Source organism: Schistocerca nitens, chromosome 2 (genome assembly GCF_023898315.1).
Source record: "Schistocerca nitens isolate TAMUIC-IGC-003100 chromosome 2, iqSchNite1.1, whole genome shotgun sequence".
Classification (NCBI taxonomy): Eukaryota; Metazoa; Arthropoda; class Insecta; order Orthoptera; family Acrididae; genus Schistocerca; species Schistocerca nitens.
In genome coordinates this window covers 205,798,138-205,822,030 of record NC_064615.1, presented here as the reverse complement: position 1 = coordinate 205,822,030, position 23,893 = coordinate 205,798,138, and the positions used below count along the sequence as shown (strand labels likewise).

The 23,893-nt window shown below is 52.4% G+C and overlaps 50 non-coding genes across 50 annotated transcripts; 40 read left to right on the top strand and 10 right to left on the bottom strand.

The window, feature by feature from the left end:
• Positions 1–103: 103 nt before the first annotated feature.
• On the bottom strand, positions 104–175 carry Trnag-ucc (transfer RNA glycine (anticodon UCC)). Its single transcript has one exon. It is a non-coding gene; the product is annotated as a tRNA-Gly (tRNA).
• A 331-nt stretch (positions 176–506) lies between these two features.
• On the top strand, positions 507–577 carry Trnag-gcc (transfer RNA glycine (anticodon GCC)). The gene has a single exon. It is a non-coding gene; the product is annotated as a tRNA-Gly (tRNA).
• Positions 578–871: 294 nt separating this feature from the next.
• On the top strand, positions 872–944 carry Trnam-cau (transfer RNA methionine (anticodon CAU)). The gene has a single exon. It is a non-coding gene; the product is annotated as a tRNA-Met (tRNA).
• Positions 945–1,398: 454 nt separating this feature from the next.
• Positions 1,399–1,470, top strand: Trnae-uuc (transfer RNA glutamic acid (anticodon UUC)). Its single transcript has one exon. It is a non-coding gene; the product is annotated as a tRNA-Glu (tRNA).
• Positions 1,471–1,727: 257 nt separating this feature from the next.
• Positions 1,728–1,801, top strand: Trnai-aau (transfer RNA isoleucine (anticodon AAU)). The gene has a single exon. It is a non-coding gene; the product is annotated as a tRNA-Ile (tRNA).
• A 728-nt stretch (positions 1,802–2,529) lies between these two features.
• Positions 2,530–2,601, bottom strand: Trnag-ucc (transfer RNA glycine (anticodon UCC)). Its single transcript has one exon. It is a non-coding gene; the product is annotated as a tRNA-Gly (tRNA).
• Positions 2,602–2,932: 331 nt separating this feature from the next.
• On the top strand, positions 2,933–3,003 carry Trnag-gcc (transfer RNA glycine (anticodon GCC)). The gene has a single exon. It is a non-coding gene; the product is annotated as a tRNA-Gly (tRNA).
• A 294-nt stretch (positions 3,004–3,297) lies between these two features.
• Trnam-cau (transfer RNA methionine (anticodon CAU)) lies at positions 3,298–3,370 on the top strand. Its single transcript has one exon. It is a non-coding gene; the product is annotated as a tRNA-Met (tRNA).
• A 454-nt stretch (positions 3,371–3,824) lies between these two features.
• On the top strand, positions 3,825–3,896 carry Trnae-uuc (transfer RNA glutamic acid (anticodon UUC)). Its single transcript has one exon. It is a non-coding gene; the product is annotated as a tRNA-Glu (tRNA).
• Positions 3,897–4,153: 257 nt separating this feature from the next.
• On the top strand, positions 4,154–4,227 carry Trnai-aau (transfer RNA isoleucine (anticodon AAU)). Its single transcript has one exon. It is a non-coding gene; the product is annotated as a tRNA-Ile (tRNA).
• Positions 4,228–4,955: 728 nt separating this feature from the next.
• Trnag-ucc (transfer RNA glycine (anticodon UCC)) lies at positions 4,956–5,027 on the bottom strand. The gene has a single exon. It is a non-coding gene; the product is annotated as a tRNA-Gly (tRNA).
• Positions 5,028–5,358: 331 nt separating this feature from the next.
• On the top strand, positions 5,359–5,429 carry Trnag-gcc (transfer RNA glycine (anticodon GCC)). The gene has a single exon. It is a non-coding gene; the product is annotated as a tRNA-Gly (tRNA).
• A 294-nt stretch (positions 5,430–5,723) lies between these two features.
• Positions 5,724–5,796, top strand: Trnam-cau (transfer RNA methionine (anticodon CAU)). Its single transcript has one exon. It is a non-coding gene; the product is annotated as a tRNA-Met (tRNA).
• Positions 5,797–6,250: 454 nt separating this feature from the next.
• On the top strand, positions 6,251–6,322 carry Trnae-uuc (transfer RNA glutamic acid (anticodon UUC)). The gene has a single exon. It is a non-coding gene; the product is annotated as a tRNA-Glu (tRNA).
• A 257-nt stretch (positions 6,323–6,579) lies between these two features.
• On the top strand, positions 6,580–6,653 carry Trnai-aau (transfer RNA isoleucine (anticodon AAU)). Its single transcript has one exon. It is a non-coding gene; the product is annotated as a tRNA-Ile (tRNA).
• Positions 6,654–7,381: 728 nt separating this feature from the next.
• Positions 7,382–7,453, bottom strand: Trnag-ucc (transfer RNA glycine (anticodon UCC)). Its single transcript has one exon. It is a non-coding gene; the product is annotated as a tRNA-Gly (tRNA).
• A 331-nt stretch (positions 7,454–7,784) lies between these two features.
• On the top strand, positions 7,785–7,855 carry Trnag-gcc (transfer RNA glycine (anticodon GCC)). The gene has a single exon. It is a non-coding gene; the product is annotated as a tRNA-Gly (tRNA).
• A 294-nt stretch (positions 7,856–8,149) lies between these two features.
• Positions 8,150–8,222, top strand: Trnam-cau (transfer RNA methionine (anticodon CAU)). Its single transcript has one exon. It is a non-coding gene; the product is annotated as a tRNA-Met (tRNA).
• Positions 8,223–8,676: 454 nt separating this feature from the next.
• Positions 8,677–8,748, top strand: Trnae-uuc (transfer RNA glutamic acid (anticodon UUC)). The gene has a single exon. It is a non-coding gene; the product is annotated as a tRNA-Glu (tRNA).
• Positions 8,749–9,005: 257 nt separating this feature from the next.
• Positions 9,006–9,079, top strand: Trnai-aau (transfer RNA isoleucine (anticodon AAU)). The gene has a single exon. It is a non-coding gene; the product is annotated as a tRNA-Ile (tRNA).
• Positions 9,080–9,807: 728 nt separating this feature from the next.
• Positions 9,808–9,879, bottom strand: Trnag-ucc (transfer RNA glycine (anticodon UCC)). The gene has a single exon. It is a non-coding gene; the product is annotated as a tRNA-Gly (tRNA).
• A 331-nt stretch (positions 9,880–10,210) lies between these two features.
• Trnag-gcc (transfer RNA glycine (anticodon GCC)) lies at positions 10,211–10,281 on the top strand. The gene has a single exon. It is a non-coding gene; the product is annotated as a tRNA-Gly (tRNA).
• Positions 10,282–10,575: 294 nt separating this feature from the next.
• On the top strand, positions 10,576–10,648 carry Trnam-cau (transfer RNA methionine (anticodon CAU)). Its single transcript has one exon. It is a non-coding gene; the product is annotated as a tRNA-Met (tRNA).
• A 454-nt stretch (positions 10,649–11,102) lies between these two features.
• Trnae-uuc (transfer RNA glutamic acid (anticodon UUC)) lies at positions 11,103–11,174 on the top strand. Its single transcript has one exon. It is a non-coding gene; the product is annotated as a tRNA-Glu (tRNA).
• Positions 11,175–11,431: 257 nt separating this feature from the next.
• On the top strand, positions 11,432–11,505 carry Trnai-aau (transfer RNA isoleucine (anticodon AAU)). Its single transcript has one exon. It is a non-coding gene; the product is annotated as a tRNA-Ile (tRNA).
• A 728-nt stretch (positions 11,506–12,233) lies between these two features.
• Trnag-ucc (transfer RNA glycine (anticodon UCC)) lies at positions 12,234–12,305 on the bottom strand. The gene has a single exon. It is a non-coding gene; the product is annotated as a tRNA-Gly (tRNA).
• A 331-nt stretch (positions 12,306–12,636) lies between these two features.
• Trnag-gcc (transfer RNA glycine (anticodon GCC)) lies at positions 12,637–12,707 on the top strand. The gene has a single exon. It is a non-coding gene; the product is annotated as a tRNA-Gly (tRNA).
• A 294-nt stretch (positions 12,708–13,001) lies between these two features.
• Trnam-cau (transfer RNA methionine (anticodon CAU)) lies at positions 13,002–13,074 on the top strand. Its single transcript has one exon. It is a non-coding gene; the product is annotated as a tRNA-Met (tRNA).
• Positions 13,075–13,528: 454 nt separating this feature from the next.
• On the top strand, positions 13,529–13,600 carry Trnae-uuc (transfer RNA glutamic acid (anticodon UUC)). The gene has a single exon. It is a non-coding gene; the product is annotated as a tRNA-Glu (tRNA).
• A 257-nt stretch (positions 13,601–13,857) lies between these two features.
• Trnai-aau (transfer RNA isoleucine (anticodon AAU)) lies at positions 13,858–13,931 on the top strand. The gene has a single exon. It is a non-coding gene; the product is annotated as a tRNA-Ile (tRNA).
• Positions 13,932–14,659: 728 nt separating this feature from the next.
• Positions 14,660–14,731, bottom strand: Trnag-ucc (transfer RNA glycine (anticodon UCC)). Its single transcript has one exon. It is a non-coding gene; the product is annotated as a tRNA-Gly (tRNA).
• A 331-nt stretch (positions 14,732–15,062) lies between these two features.
• Positions 15,063–15,133, top strand: Trnag-gcc (transfer RNA glycine (anticodon GCC)). The gene has a single exon. It is a non-coding gene; the product is annotated as a tRNA-Gly (tRNA).
• A 294-nt stretch (positions 15,134–15,427) lies between these two features.
• Positions 15,428–15,500, top strand: Trnam-cau (transfer RNA methionine (anticodon CAU)). Its single transcript has one exon. It is a non-coding gene; the product is annotated as a tRNA-Met (tRNA).
• Positions 15,501–15,954: 454 nt separating this feature from the next.
• Trnae-uuc (transfer RNA glutamic acid (anticodon UUC)) lies at positions 15,955–16,026 on the top strand. The gene has a single exon. It is a non-coding gene; the product is annotated as a tRNA-Glu (tRNA).
• A 257-nt stretch (positions 16,027–16,283) lies between these two features.
• On the top strand, positions 16,284–16,357 carry Trnai-aau (transfer RNA isoleucine (anticodon AAU)). Its single transcript has one exon. It is a non-coding gene; the product is annotated as a tRNA-Ile (tRNA).
• Positions 16,358–17,085: 728 nt separating this feature from the next.
• Trnag-ucc (transfer RNA glycine (anticodon UCC)) lies at positions 17,086–17,157 on the bottom strand. The gene has a single exon. It is a non-coding gene; the product is annotated as a tRNA-Gly (tRNA).
• Positions 17,158–17,488: 331 nt separating this feature from the next.
• Trnag-gcc (transfer RNA glycine (anticodon GCC)) lies at positions 17,489–17,559 on the top strand. Its single transcript has one exon. It is a non-coding gene; the product is annotated as a tRNA-Gly (tRNA).
• A 294-nt stretch (positions 17,560–17,853) lies between these two features.
• Positions 17,854–17,926, top strand: Trnam-cau (transfer RNA methionine (anticodon CAU)). Its single transcript has one exon. It is a non-coding gene; the product is annotated as a tRNA-Met (tRNA).
• A 454-nt stretch (positions 17,927–18,380) lies between these two features.
• On the top strand, positions 18,381–18,452 carry Trnae-uuc (transfer RNA glutamic acid (anticodon UUC)). Its single transcript has one exon. It is a non-coding gene; the product is annotated as a tRNA-Glu (tRNA).
• A 257-nt stretch (positions 18,453–18,709) lies between these two features.
• Trnai-aau (transfer RNA isoleucine (anticodon AAU)) lies at positions 18,710–18,783 on the top strand. Its single transcript has one exon. It is a non-coding gene; the product is annotated as a tRNA-Ile (tRNA).
• A 728-nt stretch (positions 18,784–19,511) lies between these two features.
• On the bottom strand, positions 19,512–19,583 carry Trnag-ucc (transfer RNA glycine (anticodon UCC)). The gene has a single exon. It is a non-coding gene; the product is annotated as a tRNA-Gly (tRNA).
• A 331-nt stretch (positions 19,584–19,914) lies between these two features.
• Positions 19,915–19,985, top strand: Trnag-gcc (transfer RNA glycine (anticodon GCC)). Its single transcript has one exon. It is a non-coding gene; the product is annotated as a tRNA-Gly (tRNA).
• Positions 19,986–20,280: 295 nt separating this feature from the next.
• Positions 20,281–20,353, top strand: Trnam-cau (transfer RNA methionine (anticodon CAU)). The gene has a single exon. It is a non-coding gene; the product is annotated as a tRNA-Met (tRNA).
• A 454-nt stretch (positions 20,354–20,807) lies between these two features.
• Trnae-uuc (transfer RNA glutamic acid (anticodon UUC)) lies at positions 20,808–20,879 on the top strand. The gene has a single exon. It is a non-coding gene; the product is annotated as a tRNA-Glu (tRNA).
• Positions 20,880–21,136: 257 nt separating this feature from the next.
• On the top strand, positions 21,137–21,210 carry Trnai-aau (transfer RNA isoleucine (anticodon AAU)). Its single transcript has one exon. It is a non-coding gene; the product is annotated as a tRNA-Ile (tRNA).
• Positions 21,211–21,938: 728 nt separating this feature from the next.
• On the bottom strand, positions 21,939–22,010 carry Trnag-ucc (transfer RNA glycine (anticodon UCC)). Its single transcript has one exon. It is a non-coding gene; the product is annotated as a tRNA-Gly (tRNA).
• A 331-nt stretch (positions 22,011–22,341) lies between these two features.
• On the top strand, positions 22,342–22,412 carry Trnag-gcc (transfer RNA glycine (anticodon GCC)). Its single transcript has one exon. It is a non-coding gene; the product is annotated as a tRNA-Gly (tRNA).
• A 294-nt stretch (positions 22,413–22,706) lies between these two features.
• Positions 22,707–22,779, top strand: Trnam-cau (transfer RNA methionine (anticodon CAU)). Its single transcript has one exon. It is a non-coding gene; the product is annotated as a tRNA-Met (tRNA).
• A 454-nt stretch (positions 22,780–23,233) lies between these two features.
• On the top strand, positions 23,234–23,305 carry Trnae-uuc (transfer RNA glutamic acid (anticodon UUC)). Its single transcript has one exon. It is a non-coding gene; the product is annotated as a tRNA-Glu (tRNA).
• A 257-nt stretch (positions 23,306–23,562) lies between these two features.
• Positions 23,563–23,636, top strand: Trnai-aau (transfer RNA isoleucine (anticodon AAU)). The gene has a single exon. It is a non-coding gene; the product is annotated as a tRNA-Ile (tRNA).
• Positions 23,637–23,893: the final 257 nt, after the last annotated feature.

Sequence of the window (23,893 nt, the reverse complement as noted above, 5' to 3'; positions counted from 1 at the left end):
ACGCACACACTATAGGGTGGCCTGCAGCGGCTGAGAGGGGGGAAGAAACATTAATTTAAGGACGCGTGGCAAAAGTACTCATACGCGAAAGTAAAAAGCCGGCTGCGGTGGCCGGGAATCGAACCCGGATCAACTGCTTGGAAGGCAACTATGCTGACCATTACACCACCACCGCACGGTTTTCTTCCGCGCACGCCGCGCTGTGTCTGCTTCCCGCCTGTCGGCGGCGGCTGAAGGTGGTCGTAGCAGTAGGCGCATTACGGGGTAGGCGAGCGCATCCAGACGGCGCCTCTACGCACATTTCGCGTCCTTTGGCAAGAGTCGTCGCGTGCGTGCGAAGCAACAGTACTTAGACGATCGCGTTCGGGCGTCATTTTTAAGCAGTGCAGTGCAGGATTCAGCGTTTGTAGCATTCTCTCGGGAGGATGCGACGGCGCTGGACGGCAGTCCCACTTTCCCTTCAGACGTCTGCCGCGGAAAGCACCAGGAAGGTGCGCACTAGCTGAGCATCGGTGGTTCAGTGGTAGAATGCTCGCCTGCCACGCGGGCGGCCCGGGTTCGATTCCCGGCCGATGCATCATTTTGTTTTTTCTCCGATACTGGAGCTGCGTGTCTTTCGCACTCGAAGTGCGTGAGCCATGAGAATGAACCGCGGGATTCCGTGTGGAAACAACCAAACATGCAGCGCGCACGACTTCTCGTTTGGACGCTTGCGTGCTATTGTACATACTGGAGTCGGCCTAGCATCGCAAGTTGCCTGCCGCGCCGGGAATGCACGTGTAGCAACAGAAAAAAATGAGTTAGGAAGTGCAGACTCTCTACCACTGGTATTTGGTACTTACCGAGATTCCAGAAGGTGTGGCGATCACCTGCCTCGGTAGCGCAGTAGGCAGCGCGTAAGTCTCATAATCTTAAGGTCGTGAGTTCGATCCTCACCCGGGGCATTTAATTTACTTTCGTTCACAGCTAAATTGACGGCTCTGGGGTTGCGAAGGAGCGAAACAGTTTGTAGTTTGTTATCCACAAGGCTTCAACAACTCACCGTGAAAATGTTTACTTCCCGTTATTACTACGTGCAGTTCTTTTGTAAAATTTTCAAGAAAAAAAGTCCTAGTAACAAAACTGAATTTCGTATGATATAGCATGTAAAGTCACACAATGTACGACCTGAAATATAATGACAGGCAGCAGGTCTTTACTTGCGAAATAAGTAAATAAATATTGCTATTTACAGCTTTGCTTTTCCTCCTACCCCTGTAACAACGAGGCCAAAAGCAATGGATTGTGACTTTTGCCATGCGCGCCTCGCCATGGGCGCGCGAAAAGATGCTCGCAAACAGGGAAGTGCGACACGGAAAGCGAGTGGAGGGGGTGCAAACCCCGAGAAAAGTGTGCGCGTCCGGTGTGATCTAGTGGCTAGGATACCTGGCTTTCACCCAGGAGGCCCGGGTTCGATTCCCGGTACCGGTACGGAATTTTTTCGGAACAAATCACGACAAGTTTTGACCGTGCGAAATGCTGTTTCACGTCCTCCTCGCATTATAGATACTGGTTCGTAAACGTCAGCCGAAAACTGTCGAGAGAAACGGGCACGCAATGAAATTACTACGAGCAGCGGAATAAAGGGAGAAGAGACGCTGGTACACTGTTGGGCTGCTGCCATAGAAATGTTACATGGCAATACGCACAGCAATTGCCGCGAAGCGATGGAAGTCTCTCTGCACCGAGGCCCGTTAGCTCAGTTGGTTAGAGCGTCGTGCTAATAACGCGAAGGTCGTGGGTTCGATCCCCCCACGGGCCACTACGATTTTACTATTTCAAAAAGGCAACGCCGATTTCCCCGGGGAAGTATGGTGACAAAGAAATCGTCACATTGTTGTGGGAGCTGGTAGGGGACCGGAACGCGACGTGTCGGGACGCGCTAAAACACTTCACTGGTCACAGCACGCTGAACACACAGTTTCTCGTCCGATCACCGCGACTGCGCGACGCTGGGCGTTGTCAGTGCTTGGGCGGGTGACCGCCTGCCAACACAGGGCACTGTCGACAGTTTCAATTCGTATTTCTCTTTCCGCTTCGGTTTCGGAGCTGCAGCGCTATTCGGTCAAGGGCACTGGCGCCACGTTTTGCCTCTCCGTATGCCAAGTCGCGCCGTGCGGCCACAGTGTAATGAAGGAGCGTGTTGTAAAATTTTCAACAAAGGAAGAAAGGAATGTACTAGTAATAAAACTGAATTTGTATGACAGAACATGTAAAATCACACCATGATAACAGGCAGCGGGTCTTTACCTGAGGCATAAGTAATGTTGTGCCCGCCTCGCCATACCTCTCTCAGTCGTTTCGCGTGCTTGTCCTTTTGATATAGGCCGACTGGAGAGCGTCAGCTCTCGCGTCAGCCGAGACAAGTCGAGACTCAAGGGGAATCGACGCACACACTATAGGGTGGCCTGCAGCGGCTGAGAGGGGGGAAGAAACATTAATTTAAGGACGCGTGGCAAAAGTACTCATACGCGAAAGTAAAAAGCCGGCTGCGGTGGCCGGGAATCGAACCCGGATCAACTGCTTGGAAGGCAACTATGCTGACCATTACACCACCACCGCACGGTTTTCTTCCGCGCACGCCGCGCTGTGTCTGCTTCCCGCCTGTCGGCGGCGGCTGAAGGTGGTCGTAGCAGTAGGCGCATTACGGGGTAGGCGAGCGCATCCAGACGGCGCCTCTACGCACATTTCGCGTCCTTTGGCAAGAGTCGTCGCGTGCGTGCGAAGCAACAGTACTTAGACGATCGCGTTCGGGCGTCATTTTTAAGCAGTGCAGTGCAGGATTCAGCGTTTGTAGCATTCTCTCGGGAGGATGCGACGGCGCTGGACGGCAGTCCCACTTTCCCTTCAGACGTCTGCCGCGGAAAGCACCAGGAAGGTGCGCACTAGCTGAGCATCGGTGGTTCAGTGGTAGAATGCTCGCCTGCCACGCGGGCGGCCCGGGTTCGATTCCCGGCCGATGCATCATTTTGTTTTTTCTCCGATACTGGAGCTGCGTGTCTTTCGCACTCGAAGTGCGTGAGCCATGAGAATGAACCGCGGGATTCCGTGTGGAAACAACCAAACATGCAGCGCGCACGACTTCTCGTTTGGACGCTTGCGTGCTATTGTACATACTGGAGTCGGCCTAGCATCGCAAGTTGCCTGCCGCGCCGGGAATGCACGTGTAGCAACAGAAAAAAATGAGTTAGGAAGTGCAGACTCTCTACCACTGGTATTTGGTACTTACCGAGATTCCAGAAGGTGTGGCGATCACCTGCCTCGGTAGCGCAGTAGGCAGCGCGTAAGTCTCATAATCTTAAGGTCGTGAGTTCGATCCTCACCCGGGGCATTTAATTTACTTTCGTTCACAGCTAAATTGACGGCTCTGGGGTTGCGAAGGAGCGAAACAGTTTGTAGTTTGTTATCCACAAGGCTTCAACAACTCACCGTGAAAATGTTTACTTCCCGTTATTACTACGTGCAGTTCTTTTGTAAAATTTTCAAGAAAAAAAGTCCTAGTAACAAAACTGAATTTCGTATGATATAGCATGTAAAGTCACACAATGTACGACCTGAAATATAATGACAGGCAGCAGGTCTTTACTTGCGAAATAAGTAAATAAATATTGCTATTTACAGCTTTGCTTTTCCTCCTACCCCTGTAACAACGAGGCCAAAAGCAATGGATTGTGACTTTTGCCATGCGCGCCTCGCCATGGGCGCGCGAAAAGATGCTCGCAAACAGGGAAGTGCGACACGGAAAGCGAGTGGAGGGGGTGCAAACCCCGAGAAAAGTGTGCGCGTCCGGTGTGATCTAGTGGCTAGGATACCTGGCTTTCACCCAGGAGGCCCGGGTTCGATTCCCGGTACCGGTACGGAATTTTTTCGGAACAAATCACGACAAGTTTTGACCGTGCGAAATGCTGTTTCACGTCCTCCTCGCATTATAGATACTGGTTCGTAAACGTCAGCCGAAAACTGTCGAGAGAAACGGGCACGCAATGAAATTACTACGAGCAGCGGAATAAAGGGAGAAGAGACGCTGGTACACTGTTGGGCTGCTGCCATAGAAATGTTACATGGCAATACGCACAGCAATTGCCGCGAAGCGATGGAAGTCTCTCTGCACCGAGGCCCGTTAGCTCAGTTGGTTAGAGCGTCGTGCTAATAACGCGAAGGTCGTGGGTTCGATCCCCCCACGGGCCACTACGATTTTACTATTTCAAAAAGGCAACGCCGATTTCCCCGGGGAAGTATGGTGACAAAGAAATCGTCACATTGTTGTGGGAGCTGGTAGGGGACCGGAACGCGACGTGTCGGGACGCGCTAAAACACTTCACTGGTCACAGCACGCTGAACACACAGTTTCTCGTCCGATCACCGCGACTGCGCGACGCTGGGCGTTGTCAGTGCTTGGGCGGGTGACCGCCTGCCAACACAGGGCACTGTCGACAGTTTCAATTCGTATTTCTCTTTCCGCTTCGGTTTCGGAGCTGCAGCGCTATTCGGTCAAGGGCACTGGCGCCACGTTTTGCCTCTCCGTATGCCAAGTCGCGCCGTGCGGCCACAGTGTAATGAAGGAGCGTGTTGTAAAATTTTCAACAAAGGAAGAAAGGAATGTACTAGTAATAAAACTGAATTTGTATGACAGAACATGTAAAATCACACCATGATAACAGGCAGCGGGTCTTTACCTGAGGCATAAGTAATGTTGTGCCCGCCTCGCCATACCTCTCTCAGTCGTTTCGCGTGCTTGTCCTTTTGATATAGGCCGACTGGAGAGCGTCAGCTCTCGCGTCAGCCGAGACAAGTCGAGACTCAAGGGGAATCGACGCACACACTATAGGGTGGCCTGCAGCGGCTGAGAGGGGGGAAGAAACATTAATTTAAGGACGCGTGGCAAAAGTACTCATACGCGAAAGTAAAAAGCCGGCTGCGGTGGCCGGGAATCGAACCCGGATCAACTGCTTGGAAGGCAACTATGCTGACCATTACACCACCACCGCACGGTTTTCTTCCGCGCACGCCGCGCTGTGTCTGCTTCCCGCCTGTCGGCGGCGGCTGAAGGTGGTCGTAGCAGTAGGCGCATTACGGGGTAGGCGAGCGCATCCAGACGGCGCCTCTACGCACATTTCGCGTCCTTTGGCAAGAGTCGTCGCGTGCGTGCGAAGCAACAGTACTTAGACGATCGCGTTCGGGCGTCATTTTTAAGCAGTGCAGTGCAGGATTCAGCGTTTGTAGCATTCTCTCGGGAGGATGCGACGGCGCTGGACGGCAGTCCCACTTTCCCTTCAGACGTCTGCCGCGGAAAGCACCAGGAAGGTGCGCACTAGCTGAGCATCGGTGGTTCAGTGGTAGAATGCTCGCCTGCCACGCGGGCGGCCCGGGTTCGATTCCCGGCCGATGCATCATTTTGTTTTTTCTCCGATACTGGAGCTGCGTGTCTTTCGCACTCGAAGTGCGTGAGCCATGAGAATGAACCGCGGGATTCCGTGTGGAAACAACCAAACATGCAGCGCGCACGACTTCTCGTTTGGACGCTTGCGTGCTATTGTACATACTGGAGTCGGCCTAGCATCGCAAGTTGCCTGCCGCGCCGGGAATGCACGTGTAGCAACAGAAAAAAATGAGTTAGGAAGTGCAGACTCTCTACCACTGGTATTTGGTACTTACCGAGATTCCAGAAGGTGTGGCGATCACCTGCCTCGGTAGCGCAGTAGGCAGCGCGTAAGTCTCATAATCTTAAGGTCGTGAGTTCGATCCTCACCCGGGGCATTTAATTTACTTTCGTTCACAGCTAAATTGACGGCTCTGGGGTTGCGAAGGAGCGAAACAGTTTGTAGTTTGTTATCCACAAGGCTTCAACAACTCACCGTGAAAATGTTTACTTCCCGTTATTACTACGTGCAGTTCTTTTGTAAAATTTTCAAGAAAAAAAGTCCTAGTAACAAAACTGAATTTCGTATGATATAGCATGTAAAGTCACACAATGTACGACCTGAAATATAATGACAGGCAGCAGGTCTTTACTTGCGAAATAAGTAAATAAATATTGCTATTTACAGCTTTGCTTTTCCTCCTACCCCTGTAACAACGAGGCCAAAAGCAATGGATTGTGACTTTTGCCATGCGCGCCTCGCCATGGGCGCGCGAAAAGATGCTCGCAAACAGGGAAGTGCGACACGGAAAGCGAGTGGAGGGGGTGCAAACCCCGAGAAAAGTGTGCGCGTCCGGTGTGATCTAGTGGCTAGGATACCTGGCTTTCACCCAGGAGGCCCGGGTTCGATTCCCGGTACCGGTACGGAATTTTTTCGGAACAAATCACGACAAGTTTTGACCGTGCGAAATGCTGTTTCACGTCCTCCTCGCATTATAGATACTGGTTCGTAAACGTCAGCCGAAAACTGTCGAGAGAAACGGGCACGCAATGAAATTACTACGAGCAGCGGAATAAAGGGAGAAGAGACGCTGGTACACTGTTGGGCTGCTGCCATAGAAATGTTACATGGCAATACGCACAGCAATTGCCGCGAAGCGATGGAAGTCTCTCTGCACCGAGGCCCGTTAGCTCAGTTGGTTAGAGCGTCGTGCTAATAACGCGAAGGTCGTGGGTTCGATCCCCCCACGGGCCACTACGATTTTACTATTTCAAAAAGGCAACGCCGATTTCCCCGGGGAAGTATGGTGACAAAGAAATCGTCACATTGTTGTGGGAGCTGGTAGGGGACCGGAACGCGACGTGTCGGGACGCGCTAAAACACTTCACTGGTCACAGCACGCTGAACACACAGTTTCTCGTCCGATCACCGCGACTGCGCGACGCTGGGCGTTGTCAGTGCTTGGGCGGGTGACCGCCTGCCAACACAGGGCACTGTCGACAGTTTCAATTCGTATTTCTCTTTCCGCTTCGGTTTCGGAGCTGCAGCGCTATTCGGTCAAGGGCACTGGCGCCAAGTTTTGCCTCTCCGTATGCCAAGTCGCGCCGTGCGGCCACAGTGTAATGAAGGAGCGTGTTGTAAAATTTTCAACAAAGGAAGAAAGGAATGTACTAGTAATAAAACTGAATTTGTATGACAGAACATGTAAAATCACACCATGATAACAGGCAGCGGGTCTTTACCTGAGGCATAAGTAATGTTGTGCCCGCCTCGCCATACCTCTCTCAGTCGTTTCGCGTGCTTGTCCTTTTGATATAGGCCGACTGGAGAGCGTCAGCTCTCGCGTCAGCCGAGACAAGTCGAGACTCAAGGGGAATCGACGCACACACTATAGGGTGGCCTGCAGCGGCTGAGAGGGGGGAAGAAACATTAATTTAAGGACGCGTGGCAAAAGTACTCATACGCGAAAGTAAAAAGCCGGCTGCGGTGGCCGGGAATCGAACCCGGATCAACTGCTTGGAAGGCAACTATGCTGACCATTACACCACCACCGCACGGTTTTCTTCCGCGCACGCCGCGCTGTGTCTGCTTCCCGCCTGTCGGCGGCGGCTGAAGGTGGTCGTAGCAGTAGGCGCATTACGGGGTAGGCGAGCGCATCCAGACGGCGCCTCTACGCACATTTCGCGTCCTTTGGCAAGAGTCGTCGCGTGCGTGCGAAGCAACAGTACTTAGACGATCGCGTTCGGGCGTCATTTTTAAGCAGTGCAGTGCAGGATTCAGCGTTTGTAGCATTCTCTCGGGAGGATGCGACGGCGCTGGACGGCAGTCCCACTTTCCCTTCAGACGTCTGCCGCGGAAAGCACCAGGAAGGTGCGCACTAGCTGAGCATCGGTGGTTCAGTGGTAGAATGCTCGCCTGCCACGCGGGCGGCCCGGGTTCGATTCCCGGCCGATGCATCATTTTGTTTTTTCTCCGATACTGGAGCTGCGTGTCTTTCGCACTCGAAGTGCGTGAGCCATGAGAATGAACCGCGGGATTCCGTGTGGAAACAACCAAACATGCAGCGCGCACGACTTCTCGTTTGGACGCTTGCGTGCTATTGTACATACTGGAGTCGGCCTAGCATCGCAAGTTGCCTGCCGCGCCGGGAATGCACGTGTAGCAACAGAAAAAAATGAGTTAGGAAGTGCAGACTCTCTACCACTGGTATTTGGTACTTACCGAGATTCCAGAAGGTGTGGCGATCACCTGCCTCGGTAGCGCAGTAGGCAGCGCGTAAGTCTCATAATCTTAAGGTCGTGAGTTCGATCCTCACCCGGGGCATTTAATTTACTTTCGTTCACAGCTAAATTGACGGCTCTGGGGTTGCGAAGGAGCGAAACAGTTTGTAGTTTGTTATCCACAAGGCTTCAACAACTCACCGTGAAAATGTTTACTTCCCGTTATTACTACGTGCAGTTCTTTTGTAAAATTTTCAAGAAAAAAAGTCCTAGTAACAAAACTGAATTTCGTATGATATAGCATGTAAAGTCACACAATGTACGACCTGAAATATAATGACAGGCAGCAGGTCTTTACTTGCGAAATAAGTAAATAAATATTGCTATTTACAGCTTTGCTTTTCCTCCTACCCCTGTAACAACGAGGCCAAAAGCAATGGATTGTGACTTTTGCCATGCGCGCCTCGCCATGGGCGCGCGAAAAGATGCTCGCAAACAGGGAAGTGCGACACGGAAAGCGAGTGGAGGGGGTGCAAACCCCGAGAAAAGTGTGCGCGTCCGGTGTGATCTAGTGGCTAGGATACCTGGCTTTCACCCAGGAGGCCCGGGTTCGATTCCCGGTACCGGTACGGAATTTTTTCGGAACAAATCACGACAAGTTTTGACCGTGCGAAATGCTGTTTCACGTCCTCCTCGCATTATAGATACTGGTTCGTAAACGTCAGCCGAAAACTGTCGAGAGAAACGGGCACGCAATGAAATTACTACGAGCAGCGGAATAAAGGGAGAAGAGACGCTGGTACACTGTTGGGCTGCTGCCATAGAAATGTTACATGGCAATACGCACAGCAATTGCCGCGAAGCGATGGAAGTCTCTCTGCACCGAGGCCCGTTAGCTCAGTTGGTTAGAGCGTCGTGCTAATAACGCGAAGGTCGTGGGTTCGATCCCCCCACGGGCCACTACGATTTTACTATTTCAAAAAGGCAACGCCGATTTCCCCGGGGAAGTATGGTGACAAAGAAATCGTCACATTGTTGTGGGAGCTGGTAGGGGACCGGAACGCGACGTGTCGGGACGCGCTAAAACACTTCACTGGTCACAGCACGCTGAACACACAGTTTCTCGTCCGATCACCGCGACTGCGCGACGCTGGGCGTTGTCAGTGCTTGGGCGGGTGACCGCCTGCCAACACAGGGCACTGTCGACAGTTTCAATTCGTATTTCTCTTTCCGCTTCGGTTTCGGAGCTGCAGCGCTATTCGGTCAAGGGCACTGGCGCCACGTTTTGCCTCTCCGTATGCCAAGTCGCGCCGTGCGGCCACAGTGTAATGAAGGAGCGTGTTGTAAAATTTTCAACAAAGGAAGAAAGGAATGTACTAGTAATAAAACTGAATTTGTATGACAGAACATGTAAAATCACACCATGATAACAGGCAGCGGGTCTTTACCTGAGGCATAAGTAATGTTGTGCCCGCCTCGCCATACCTCTCTCAGTCGTTTCGCGTGCTTGTCCTTTTGATATAGGCCGACTGGAGAGCGTCAGCTCTCGCGTCAGCCGAGACAAGTCGAGACTCAAGGGGAATCGACGCACACACTATAGGGTGGCCTGCAGCGGCTGAGAGGGGGGAAGAAACATTAATTTAAGGACGCGTGGCAAAAGTACTCATACGCGAAAGTAAAAAGCCGGCTGCGGTGGCCGGGAATCGAACCCGGATCAACTGCTTGGAAGGCAACTATGCTGACCATTACACCACCACCGCACGGTTTTCTTCCGCGCACGCCGCGCTGTGTCTGCTTCCCGCCTGTCGGCGGCGGCTGAAGGTGGTCGTAGCAGTAGGCGCATTACGGGGTAGGCGAGCGCATCCAGACGGCGCCTCTACGCACATTTCGCGTCCTTTGGCAAGAGTCGTCGCGTGCGTGCGAAGCAACAGTACTTAGACGATCGCGTTCGGGCGTCATTTTTAAGCAGTGCAGTGCAGGATTCAGCGTTTGTAGCATTCTCTCGGGAGGATGCGACGGCGCTGGACGGCAGTCCCACTTTCCCTTCAGACGTCTGCCGCGGAAAGCACCAGGAAGGTGCGCACTAGCTGAGCATCGGTGGTTCAGTGGTAGAATGCTCGCCTGCCACGCGGGCGGCCCGGGTTCGATTCCCGGCCGATGCATCATTTTGTTTTTTCTCCGATACTGGAGCTGCGTGTCTTTCGCACTCGAAGTGCGTGAGCCATGAGAATGAACCGCGGGATTCCGTGTGGAAACAACCAAACATGCAGCGCGCACGATTTCTCGTTTGGACGCTTGCGTGCTATTGTACATACTGGAGTCGGCCTAGCATCGCAAGTTGCCTGCCGCGCCGGGAATGCACGTGTAGCAACAGAAAAAAATGAGTTAGGAAGTGCAGACTCTCTACCACTGGTATTTGGTACTTACCGAGATTCCAGAAGGTGTGGCGATCACCTGCCTCGGTAGCGCAGTAGGCAGCGCGTAAGTCTCATAATCTTAAGGTCGTGAGTTCGATCCTCACCCGGGGCATTTAATTTACTTTCGTTCACAGCTAAATTGACGGCTCTGGGGTTGCGAAGGAGCGAAACAGTTTGTAGTTTGTTATCCACAAGGCTTCAACAACTCACCGTGAAAATGTTTACTTCCCGTTATTACTACGTGCAGTTCTTTTGTAAAATTTTCAAGAAAAAAAGTCCTAGTAACAAAACTGAATTTCGTATGATATAGCATGTAAAGTCACACAATGTACGACCTGAAATATAATGACAGGCAGCAGGTCTTTACTTGCGAAATAAGTAAATAAATATTGCTATTTACAGCTTTGCTTTTCCTCCTACCCCTGTAACAACGAGGCCAAAAGCAATGGATTGTGACTTTTGCCATGCGCGCCTCGCCATGGGCGCGCGAAAAGATGCTCGCAAACAGGGAAGTGCGACACGGAAAGCGAGTGGAGGGGGTGCAAACCCCGAGAAAAGTGTGCGCGTCCGGTGTGATCTAGTGGCTAGGATACCTGGCTTTCACCCAGGAGGCCCGGGTTCGATTCCCGGTACCGGTACGGAATTTTTTCGGAACAAATCACGACAAGTTTTGACCGTGCGAAATGCTGTTTCACGTCCTCCTCGCATTATAGATACTGGTTCGTAAACGTCAGCCGAAAACTGTCGAGAGAAACGGGCACGCAATGAAATTACTACGAGCAGCGGAATAAAGGGAGAAGAGACGCTGGTACACTGTTGGGCTGCTGCCATAGAAATGTTACATGGCAATACGCACAGCAATTGCCGCGAAGCGATGGAAGTCTCTCTGCACCGAGGCCCGTTAGCTCAGTTGGTTAGAGCGTCGTGCTAATAACGCGAAGGTCGTGGGTTCGATCCCCCCACGGGCCACTACGATTTTACTATTTCAAAAAGGCAACGCCGATTTCCCCGGGGAAGTATGGTGACAAAGAAATCGTCACATTGTTGTGGGAGCTGGTAGGGGACCGGAACGCGACGTGTCGGGACGCGCTAAAACACTTCACTGGTCACAGCACGCTGAACACACAGTTTCTCGTCCGATCACCGCGACTGCGCGACGCTGGGCGTTGTCAGTGCTTGGGCGGGTGACCGCCTGCCAACACAGGGCACTGTCGACAGTTTCAATTCGTATTTCTCTTTCCGCTTCGGTTTCGGAGCTGCAGCGCTATTCGGTCAAGGGCACTGGCGCCACGTTTTGCCTCTCCGTATGCCAAGTCGCGCCGTGCGGCCACAGTGTAATGAAGGAGCGTGTTGTAAAATTTTCAACAAAGGAAGAAAGGAATGTACTAGTAATAAAACTGAATTTGTATGACAGAACATGTAAAATCACACCATGATAACAGGCAGCGGGTCTTTACCTGAGGCATAAGTAATGTTGTGCCCGCCTCGCCATACCTCTCTCAGTCGTTTCGCGTGCTTGTCCTTTTGATATAGGCCGACTGGAGAGCGTCAGCTCTCGCGTCAGCCGAGACAAGTCGAGACTCAAGGGGAATCGACGCACACACTATAGGGTGGCCTGCAGCGGCTGAGAGGGGGGAAGAAACATTAATTTAAGGACGCGTGGCAAAAGTACTCATACGCGAAAGTAAAAAGCCGGCTGCGGTGGCCGGGAATCGAACCCGGATCAACTGCTTGGAAGGCAACTATGCTGACCATTACACCACCACCGCACGGTTTTCTTCCGCGCACGCCGCGCTGTGTCTGCTTCCCGCCTGTCGGCGGCGGCTGAAGGTGGTCGTAGCAGTAGGCGCATTACGGGGTAGGCGAGCGCATCCAGACGGCGCCTCTACGCACATTTCGCGTCCTTTGGCAAGAGTCGTCGCGTGCGTGCGAAGCAACAGTACTTAGACGATCGCGTTCGGGCGTCATTTTTAAGCAGTGCAGTGCAGGATTCAGCGTTTGTAGCATTCTCTCGGGAGGATGCGACGGCGCTGGACGGCAGTCCCACTTTCCCTTCAGACGTCTGCCGCGGAAAGCACCAGGAAGGTGCGCACTAGCTGAGCATCGGTGGTTCAGTGGTAGAATGCTCGCCTGCCACGCGGGCGGCCCGGGTTCGATTCCCGGCCGATGCATCATTTTGTTTTTTCTCCGATACTGGAGCTGCGTGTCTTTCGCACTCGAAGTGCGTGAGCCATGAGAATGAACCGCGGGATTCCGTGTGGAAACAACCAAACATGCAGCGCGCACGACTTCTCGTTTGGACGCTTGCGTGCTATTGTACATACTGGAGTCGGCCTAGCATCGCAAGTTGCCTGCCGCGCCGGGAATGCACGTGTAGCAACAGAAAAAAATGAGTTAGGAAGTGCAGACTCTCTACCACTGGTATTTGGTACTTACCGAGATTCCAGAAGGTGTGGCGATCACCTGCCTCGGTAGCGCAGTAGGCAGCGCGTAAGTCTCATAATCTTAAGGTCGTGAGTTCGATCCTCACCCGGGGCATTTAATTTACTTTCGTTCACAGCTAAATTGACGGCTCTGGGGTTGCGAAGGAGCGAAACAGTTTGTAGTTTGTTATCCACAAGGCTTCAACAACTCACCGTGAAAATGTTTACTTCCCGTTATTACTACGTGCAGTTCTTTTGTAAAATTTTCAAGAAAAAAAGTCCTAGTAACAAAACTGAATTTCGTATGATATAGCATGTAAAGTCACACAATGTACGACCTGAAATATAATGACAGGCAGCAGGTCTTTACTTGCGAAATAAGTAAATAAATATTGCTATTTACAGCTTTGCTTTTCCTCCTACCCCTGTAACAACGAGGCCAAAAGCAATGGATTGTGACTTTTGCCATGCGCGCCTCGCCATGGGCGCGCGAAAAGATGCTCGCAAACAGGGAAGTGCGACACGGAAAGCGAGTGGAGGGGGTGCAAACCCCGAGAAAAGTGTGCGCGTCCGGTGTGATCTAGTGGCTAGGATACCTGGCTTTCACCCAGGAGGCCCGGGTTCGATTCCCGGTACCGGTACGGAATTTTTTCGGAACAAATCACGACAAGTTTTGACCGTGCGAAATGCTGTTTCACGTCCTCCTCGCATTATAGATACTGGTTCGTAAACGTCAGCCGAAAACTGTCGAGAGAAACGGGCACGCAATGAAATTACTACGAGCAGCGGAATAAAGGGAGAAGAGACGCTGGTACACTGTTGGGCTGCTGCCATAGAAATGTTACATGGCAATACGCACAGCAATTGCCGCGAAGCGATGGAAGTCTCTCTGCACCGAGGCCCGTTAGCTCAGTTGGTTAGAGCGTCGTGCTAATAACGCGAAGGTCGTGGGTTCGATCCCCCCACGGGCCACTACGATTTTACTATTTCAAAAAGGCAACGCCGATTTCCCCGGGGAAGTATGGTGACAAAGAAATCGTCACATTGTTGTGGGAGCTGGTAGGGGACCGGAACGCGACGTGTCGGGACGCGCTAAAACACTTCACTGGTCACAGCACGCTGAACACACAGTTTCTCGTCCGATCACCGCGACTGCGCGACGCTGGGCGTTGTCAGTGCTTGGGCGGGTGACCGCCTGCCAACACAGGGCACTGTCGACAGTTTCAATTCGTATTTCTCTTTCCGCTTCGGTTTCGGAGCTGCAGCGCTATTCGGTCAAGGGCACTGGCGCCACGTTTTGCCTCTCCGTATGCCAAGTCGCGCCGTGCGGCCACAGTGTAATGAAGGAGCGTGTTGTAAAATTTTCAACAAAGGAAGAAAGGAATGTACTAGTAATAAAACTGAATTTGTATGACAGAACATGTAAAATCACACCATGATAACAGGCAGCGGGTCTTTACCTGAGGCATAAGTAATGTTGTGCCCGCCTCGCCATACCTCTCTCAGTCGTTTCGCGTGCTTGTCCTTTTGATATAGGCCGACTGGAGAGCGTCAGCTCTCGCGTCAGCCGAGACAAGTCGAGACTCAAGGGGAATCGACGCACACACTATAGGGTGGCCTGCAGCGGCTGAGAGGGGGGAAGAAACATTAATTTAAGGACGCGTGGCAAAAGTACTCATACGCGAAAGTAAAAAGCCGGCTGCGGTGGCCGGGAATCGAACCCGGATCAACTGCTTGGAAGGCAACTATGCTGACCATTACACCACCACCGCACGGTTTTCTTCCGCGCACGCCGCGCTGTGTCTGCTTCCCGCCTGTCGGCGGCGGCTGAAGGTGGTCGTAGCAGTAGGCGCATTACGGGGTAGGCGAGCGCATCCAGACGGCGCCTCTACGCACATTTCGCGTCCTTTGGCAAGAGTCGTCGCGTGCGTGCGAAGCAACAGTACTTAGACGATCGCGTTCGGGCGTCATTTTTAAGCAGTGCAGTGCAGGATTCAGCGTTTGTAGCATTCTCTCGGGAGGATGCGACGGCGCTGGACGGCAGTCCCACTTTCCCTTCAGACGTCTGCCGCGGAAAGCACCAGGAAGGTGCGCACTAGCTGAGCATCGGTGGTTCAGTGGTAGAATGCTCGCCTGCCACGCGGGCGGCCCGGGTTCGATTCCCGGCCGATGCATCATTTTGTTTTTTCTCCGATACTGGAGCTGCGTGTCTTTCGCACTCGAAGTGCGTGAGCCATGAGAATGAACCGCGGGATTCCGTGTGGAAACAACCAAACATGCAGCGCGCACGATTTCTCGTTTGGACGCTTGCGTGCTATTGTACATACTGGAGTCGGCCTAGCATCGCAAGTTGCCTGCCGCGCCGGGAATGCACGTGTAGCAACAGAAAAAAATGAGTTAGGAAGTGCAGACTCTCTACCACTGGTATTTGGTACTTACCGAGATTCCAGAAGGTGTGGCGATCACCTGCCTCGGTAGCGCAGTAGGCAGCGCGTAAGTCTCATAATCTTAAGGTCGTGAGTTCGATCCTCACCCGGGGCATTTAATTTACTTTCGTTCACAGCTAAATTGACGGCTCTGGGGTTGCGAAGGAGCGAAACAGTTTGTAGTTTGTTATCCACAAGGCTTCAACAACTCACCGTGAAAATGTTTACTTCCCGTTATTACTACGTGCAGTTCTTTTGTAAAATTTTCAAGAAAAAAAGTCCTAGTAACAAAACTGAATTTCGTATGATATAGCATGTAAAGTCACACAATGTACGACCTGAAATATAATGACAGGCAGCAGGTCTTTACTTGCGAAATAAGTAAATAAATATTGCTATTTACAACTTTGCTTTTCCTCCTACCCCTGTAACAACGAGGCCAAAAGCAATGGATTGTGACTTTTGCCATGCGCGCCTCGCCATGGGCGCGCGAAAAGATGCTCGCAAACAGGGAAGTGCGACACGGAAAGCGAGTGGAGGGGGTGCAAACCCCGAGAAAACTGTGCGCGTCCGGTGTGCTCTAGTGGCTAGGATACCTGGCTTTCACCCAGGAGGCCCGGGTTCGATTCCCGGTACCGGTACGGAATTTTTTCGGAACAAATCACGACAAGTTTTGACCGTGCGAAATGCTGTTTCACGTCCTCCTCGCATTATAGATACTGGTTCGTAAACGTCAGCCGAAAACTGTCGAGAGAAACGGGCACGCAATGAAATTACTACGAGCAGCGGAATAAAGGGAGAAGAGACGCTGGTACACTGTTGGGCTGCTGCCATAGAAATGTTACATGGCAATACGCACAGCAATTGCCGCGAAGCGATGGAAGTCTCTCTGCACCGAGGCCCGTTAGCTCAGTTGGTTAGAGCGTCGTGCTAATAACGCGAAGGTCGTGGGTTCGATCCCCCCACGGGCCACTACGATTTTACTATTTCAAAAAGGCAACGCCGATTTCCCCGGGGAAGTATGGTGACAAAGAAATCGTCACATTGTTGTGGGAGCTGGTAGGGGACCGGAACGCGACGTGTCGGGACGCGCTAAAACACTTCACTGGTCACAGCACGCTGAACACACAGTTTCTCGTCCGATCACCGCGACTGCGCGACGCTGGGCGTTGTCAGTGCTTGGGCGGGTGACCGCCTGCCAACACAGGGCACTGTCGACAGTTTCAATTCGTATTTCTCTTTCCGCTTCGGTTTCGGAGCTGCAGCGCTATTCGGTCAAGGGCACTGGCGCCACGTTTTGCCTCTCCGTATGCCAAGTCGCGCCGTGCGGCCACAGTGTAATGAAGGAGCGTGTTGTAAAATTTTCAACAAAGGAAGAAAGGAATGTACTAGTAATAAAACTGAATTTGTATGACAGAACATGTAAAATCACACCATGATAACAGGCAGCGGGTCTTTACCTGAGGCATAAGTAATGTTGTGCCCGCCTCGCCATACCTCTCTCAGTCGTTTCGCGTGCTTGTCCTTTTGATATAGGCCGACTGGAGAGCGTCAGCTCTCGCGTCAGCCGAGACAAGTCGAGACTCAAGGGGAATCGACGCACACACTATAGGGTGGCCTGCAGCGGCTGAGAGGGGGGAAGAAACATTAATTTAAGGACGCGTGGCAAAAGTACTCATACGCGAAAGTAAAAAGCCGGCTGCGGTGGCCGGGAATCGAACCCGGATCAACTGCTTGGAAGGCAACTATGCTGACCATTACACCACCACCGCACGGTTTTCTTCCGCGCACGCCGCGCTGTGTCTGCTTCCCGCCTGTCGGCGGCGGCTGAAGGTGGTCGTAGCAGTAGGCGCATTACGGGGTAGGCGAGCGCATCCAGACGGCGCCTCTACGCACATTTCGCGTCCTTTGGCAAGAGTCGTCGCGTGCGTGCGAAGCAACAGTACTTAGACGATCGCGTTCGGGCGTCATTTTTAAGCAGTGCAGTGCAGGATTCAGCGTTTGTAGCATTCTCTCGGGAGGATGCGACGGCGCTGGACGGCAGTCCCACTTTCCCTTCAGACGTCTGCCGCGGACAGCACCAGGAAGGTGCGCACTAGCTGAGCATCGGTGGTTCAGTGGTAGAATGCTCGCCTGCCACGCGGGCGGCCCGGGTTCGATTCCCGGCCGATGCATCATTTTGTTTTTTCTCCGATACTGGAGCTGCGTGTCTTTCGCACTCGAAGTGCGTGAGCCATGAGAATGAACCGCGGGATTCCGTGTGGAAACAACCAAACATGCAGCGCGCACGACTTCTCGTTTGGACGCTTGCGTGCTATTGTACATACTGGAGTCGGCCTAGCATCGCAAGTTGCCTGCCGCGCCGGGAATGCACGTGTAGCAACAGAAAAAAATGAGTTAGGAAGTGCAGACTCTCTACCACTGGTATTTGGTACTTACCGAGATTCCAGAAGGTGTGGCGATCACCTGCCTCGGTAGCGCAGTAGGCAGCGCGTAAGTCTCATAATCTTAAGGTCGTGAGTTCGATCCTCACCCGGGGCATTTAATTTACTTTCGTTCACAGCTAAATTGACGGCTCTGGGGTTGCGAAGGAGCGAAACAGTTTGTAGTTTGTTATCCACAAGGCTTCAACAACTCACCGTGAAAATGTTTACTTCCCGTTATTACTACGTGCAGTTCTTTTGTAAAATTTTCAAGAAAAAAAGTCCTAGTAACAAAACTGAATTTCGTATGATATAGCATGTAAAGTCACACAATGTACGACCTGAAATATAATGACAGGCAGCAGGTCTTTACTTGCGAAATAAGTAAATAAATATTGCTATTTACAGCTTTGCTTTTCCTCCTACCCCTGTAACAACGAGGCCAAAAGCAATGGATTGTGACTTTTGCCATGCGCGCCTCGCCATGGGCGCGCGAAAAGATGCTCGCAAACAGGGAAGTGCGACACGGAAAGCGAGTGGAGGGGGTGCAAACCCCGAGAAAAGTGTGCGCGTCCGGTGTGATCTAGTGGCTAGGATACCTGGCTTTCACCCAGGAGGCCCGGGTTCGATTCCCGGTACCGGTACGGAATTTTTTCGGAACAAATCACGACAAGTTTTGACCGTGCGAAATGCTGTTTCACGTCCTCCTCGCATTATAGATACTGGTTCGTAAACGTCAGCCGAAAACTGTCGAGAGAAACGGGCACGCAATGAAATTACTACGAGCAGCGGAATAAAGGGAGAAGAGACGCTGGTACACTGTTGGGCTGCTGCCATAGAAATGTTACATGGCAATACGCACAGCAATTGCCGCGAAGCGATGGAAGTCTCTCTGCACCGAGGCCCGTTAGCTCAGTTGGTTAGAGCGTCGTGCTAATAACGCGAAGGTCGTGGGTTCGATCCCCCCACGGGCCACTACGATTTTACTATTTCAAAAAGGCAACGCCGATTTCCCCGGGGAAGTATGGTGACAAAGAAATCGTCACATTGTTGTGGGAGCTGGTAGGGGACCGGAACGCGACGTGTCGGGACGCGCTAAAACACTTCACTGGTCACAGCACGCTGAACACACAGTTTCTCGTCCGATCACCGCGACTGCGCGACGCTGGGCGTTGTCAGTGCTTGGGCGGGTGACCGCCTGCCAACACAGGGCACTGTCGACAGTTTCAATTCGTATTTCTCTTTCCGCTTCGGTTTCGGAGCTGCAGCGCTATTCGGTCAAGGGCACTGGCGCCACGTTTTGCCTCTCCGTATGCCAAGTCGCGCCGTGCGGCCACAGTGTAATGAAGGAGCGTGTTGTAAAATTTTCAACAAAGGAAGAAAGGAATGTACTAGTAATAAAACTGAATTTGTATGACAGAACATGTAAAATCACACCATGATAACAGGCAGCGGGTCTTTACCTGAGGCATAAGTAATGTTGTGCCCGCCTCGCCATACCTCTCTCAGTCGTTTCGCGTGCTTGTCCTTTTGATATAGGCCGACTGGAGAGCGTCAGCTCTCGCGTCAGCCGAGACAAGTCGAGACTCAAGGGGAATCGACGCACACACTATAGGGTGGCCTGCAGCGGCTGAGAGGGGGGAAGAAACATTAATTTAAGGACGCGTGGCAAAAGTACTCATACGCGAAAGTAAAAAGCCGGCTGCGGTGGCCGGGAATCGAACCCGGATCAACTGCTTGGAAGGCAACTATGCTGACCATTACACCACCACCGCACGGTTTTCTTCCGCGCACGCCGCGCTGTGTCTGCTTCCCGCCTGTCGGCGGCGGCTGAAGGTGGTCGTAGCAGTAGGCGCATTACGGGGTAGGCGAGCGCATCCAGACGGCGCCTCTACGCACATTTCGCGTCCTTTGGCAAGAGTCGTCGCGTGCGTGCGAAGCAACAGTACTTAGACGATCGCGTTCGGGCGTCATTTTTAAGCAGTGCAGTGCAGGATTCAGCGTTTGTAGCATTCTCTCGGGAGGATGCGACGGCGCTGGACGGCAGTCCCACTTTCCCTTCAGACGTCTGCCGCGGACAGCACCAGGAAGGTGCGCACTAGCTGAGCATCGGTGGTTCAGTGGTAGAATGCTCGCCTGCCACGCGGGCGGCCCGGGTTCGATTCCCGGCCGATGCATCATTTTGTTTTTTCTCCGATACTGGAGCTGCGTGTCTTTCGCACTCGAAGTGCGTGAGCCATGAGAATGAACCGCGGGATTCCGTGTGGAAACAACCAAACATGCAGCGCGCACGACTTCTCGTTTGGACGCTTGCGTGCTATTGTACATACTGGAGTCGGCCTAGCATCGCAAGTTGCCTGCCGCGCCGGGAATGCACGTGTAGCAACAGAAAAAAAATGAGTTAGGAAGTGCAGACTCTCTACCACTGGTATTTGGTACTTACCGAGATTCCAGAAGGTGTGGCGATCACCTGCCTCGGTAGCGCAGTAGGCAGCGCGTAAGTCTCATAATCTTAAGGTCGTGAGTTCGATCCTCACCCGGGGCATTTAATTTACTTTCGTTCACAGCTAAATTGACGGCTCTGGGGTTGCGAAGGAGCGAAACAGTTTGTAGTTTGTTATCCACAAGGCTTCAACAACTCACCGTGAAAATGTTTACTTCCCGTTATTACTACGTGCAGTTCTTTTGTAAAATTTTCAAGAAAAAAAGTCCTAGTAACAAAACTGAATTTCGTATGATATAGCATGTAAAGTCACACAATGTACGACCTGAAATATAATGACAGGCAGCAGGTCTTTACTTGCGAAATAAGTAAATAAATATTGCTATTTACAGCTTTGCTTTTCCTCCTACCCCTGTAACAACGAGGCCAAAAGCAATGGATTGTGACTTTTGCCATGCGCGCCTCGCCATGGGCGCGCGAAAAGATGCTCGCAAACAGGGAAGTGCGACACGGAAAGCGAGTGGAGGGGGTGCAAACCCCGAGAAAAGTGCGCGCGTCCGGTGTGGTCTAGTGGCTAGGATACCTGGCTTTCACCCAGGAGGCCCGGGTTCGATTCCCGGTACCGGTACGGAATTTTTTCGGAACAAATCACGACAAGTTTTGACCGTGCGAAATGCTGTTTCACGTCCTCCTCGCATTATAGATACTGGTTCGTAAACGTCAGCCGAAAACTGTCGAGAGAAACGGGCACGCAATGAAATTACTACGAGCAGCGGAATAAAGGGAGAAGAGACGCTGGTACACTGTTGGGCTGCTGCCATAGAAATGTTACATGGCAATACGCACAGCAATTGCCGCGAAGCGATGGAAGTCTCTCTGCACCGAGGCCCGTTAGCTCAGTTGGTTAGAGCGTCGTGCTAATAACGCGAAGGTCGTGGGTTCGATCCCCCCACGGGCCACTACGATTTTACTATTTCAAAAAGGCAACGCCGATTTCCCCGGGGAAGTATGGTGACAAAGAAATCGTCACATTGTTGTGGGAGCTGGTAGGGGACCGGAACGCGACGTGTCGGGACGCGCTAAAACACTTCACTGGTCACAGCACGCTGAACACACAGTTTCTCGTCCGATCACCGCGACTGCGCGACGCTGGGCGTTGTCAGTGCTTGGGCGGGTGACCGCCTGCCAACACAGGGCACTGTCGACAGTTTCAATTCGTATTTCTCTTTCCGCTTCGGTTTCGGAGCTGCAGCGCTATTCGGTCAAGGGCACTGGCGCCACGTTTTGCCTCTCCGTATGCCAAGTCGCGCCGTGCGGCCACAGTGTAATGAAGGAGCGTGTTGTAAAATTTTCAACAAAGGAAGAAAGGAATGTACTAGTAATAAAACTGAATTTGTATGACAGAACATGTAAAATCACACCATGATAACAGGCAGCGGGTCTTTACCTGAGGCATAAGTAATGTTGTGCCCGCCTCGCCATACCTCTCTCAGTCGTTTCGCGTGCTTGTCCTTTTGATATAGGCCGACTGGAGAGCGTCAGCTCTCGCGTCAGCCGAGACAAGTCGAGACTCAAGGGGAATCGACGCACACACTATAGGGTGGCCTGCAGCGGCTGAGAGGGGGGAAGAAACATTAATTTAAGGACGCGTGGCAAAAGTACTCATACGCGAAAGTAAAAAGCCGGCTGCGGTGGCCGGGAATCGAACCCGGATCAACTGCTTGGAAGGCAACTATGCTGACCATTACACCACCACCGCACGGTTTTCTTCCGCGCACGCCGCGCTGTGTCTGCTTCCCGCCTGTCGGCGGCGGCTGAAGGTGGTCGTAGCAGTAGGCGCATTACGGGGTAGGCGAGCGCATCCAGACGGCGCCTCTACGCACATTTCGCGTCCTTTGGCAAGAGTCGTCGCGTGCGTGCGAAGCAACAGTACTTAGACGATCGCGTTCGGGCGTCATTTTTAAGCAGTGCAGTGCAGGATTCAGCGTTTGTAGCATTCTCTCGGGAGGATGCGACGGCGCTGGACGGCAGTCCCACTTTCCCTTCAGACGTCTGCCGCGGACAGCACCAGGAAGGTGCGCACTAGCTGAGCATCGGTGGTTCAGTGGTAGAATGCTCGCCTGCCACGCGGGCGGCCCGGGTTCGATTCCCGGCCGATGCATCATTTTGTTTTTTCTCCGATACTGGAGCTGCGTGTCTTTCGCACTCGAAGTGCGTGAGCCATGAGAATGAACCGCGGGATTCCGTGTGGAAACAACCAAACATGCAGCGCGCACGACTTCTCGTTTGGACGCTTGCGTGCTATTGTACATACTGGAGTCGGCCTAGCATCGCAAGTTGCCTGCCGCGCCGGGAATGCACGTGTAGCAACAGAAAAAAATGAGTTAGGAAGTGCAGACTCTCTACCACTGGTATTTGGTACTTACCGAGATTCCAGAAGGTGTGGCGATCACCTGCCTCGGTAGCGCAGTAGGCAGCGCGTAAGTCTCATAATCTTAAGGTCGTGAGTTCGATCCTCACCCGGGGCATTTAATTTACTTTCGTTCACAGCTAAATTGACGGCTCTGGGGTTGCGAAGGAGCGAAACAGTTTGTAGTTTGTTATCCACAAGGCTTCAACAACTCACCGTGAAAATGTTTACTTCCCGTTATTACTACGTGCAGTTCTTTTGTAAAATTTTCAAGAAAAAAAGTCCTAGTAACAAAACTGAATTTCGTATGATATAGCATGTAAAGTCACACAATGTACGACCTGAAATATAATGACAGGCAGCAGGTCTTTACTTGCGAAATAAGTAAATAAATATTGCTATTTACAGCTTTGCTTTTCCTCCTACCCCTGTAACAACGAGGCCAAAAGCAATGGATTGTGACTTTTGCCATGCGCGCCTCGCCATGGGCGCGCGAAAAGATGCTCGCAAACAGGGAAGTGCGACACGGAAAGCGAGTGGAGGGGGTGCAAACCCCGAGAAAAGTGCGCGCGTCCGGTGTGGTCTAGTGGCTAGGATACCTGGCTTTCACCCAGGAGGCCCGGGTTCGATTCCCGGTACCGGTACGGAATTTTTTCGGAACAAATCACGACAAGTTTTGACCGTGCGAAATGCTGTTTCACGTCCTCCTCGCATTATAGATACTGGTTCGTAAACGTCAGCCGAAAACTGTCGAGAGAAACGGGCACGCAATGAAATTACTACGAGCAGCGGAATAAAGGGAGAAGAGACGCTGGTACACTGTTGGGCTGCTGCCATAGAAATGTTACATGGCAATACGCACAGCAATTGCCGCGAAGCGATGGAAGTCTCTCTGCACCGAGGCCCGTTAGCTCAGTTGGTTAGAGCGTCGTGCTAATAACGCGTAGGTCGTGGGTTCGATCCCCCCACGGGCCACTACGATTTTACTATTTCAAAAAGGCAACGCCGATTTCCCCGGGGAAGTATGGTGACAAAGAAATCGTCACATTGTTGTGGGAGCTGGTAGGGGACCGGAACGCGACGTGTCGGGACGCGCTAAAACACTTCACTGGTCACAGCACGCTGAACACACAGTTTCTCGTCCGATCACCGCGACTGCGCGACGCTGGGCGTTGTCAGTGCTTGGGCGGGTGACCGCCTGCCAACACAGGGCACTGTCGACAGTTTCAATT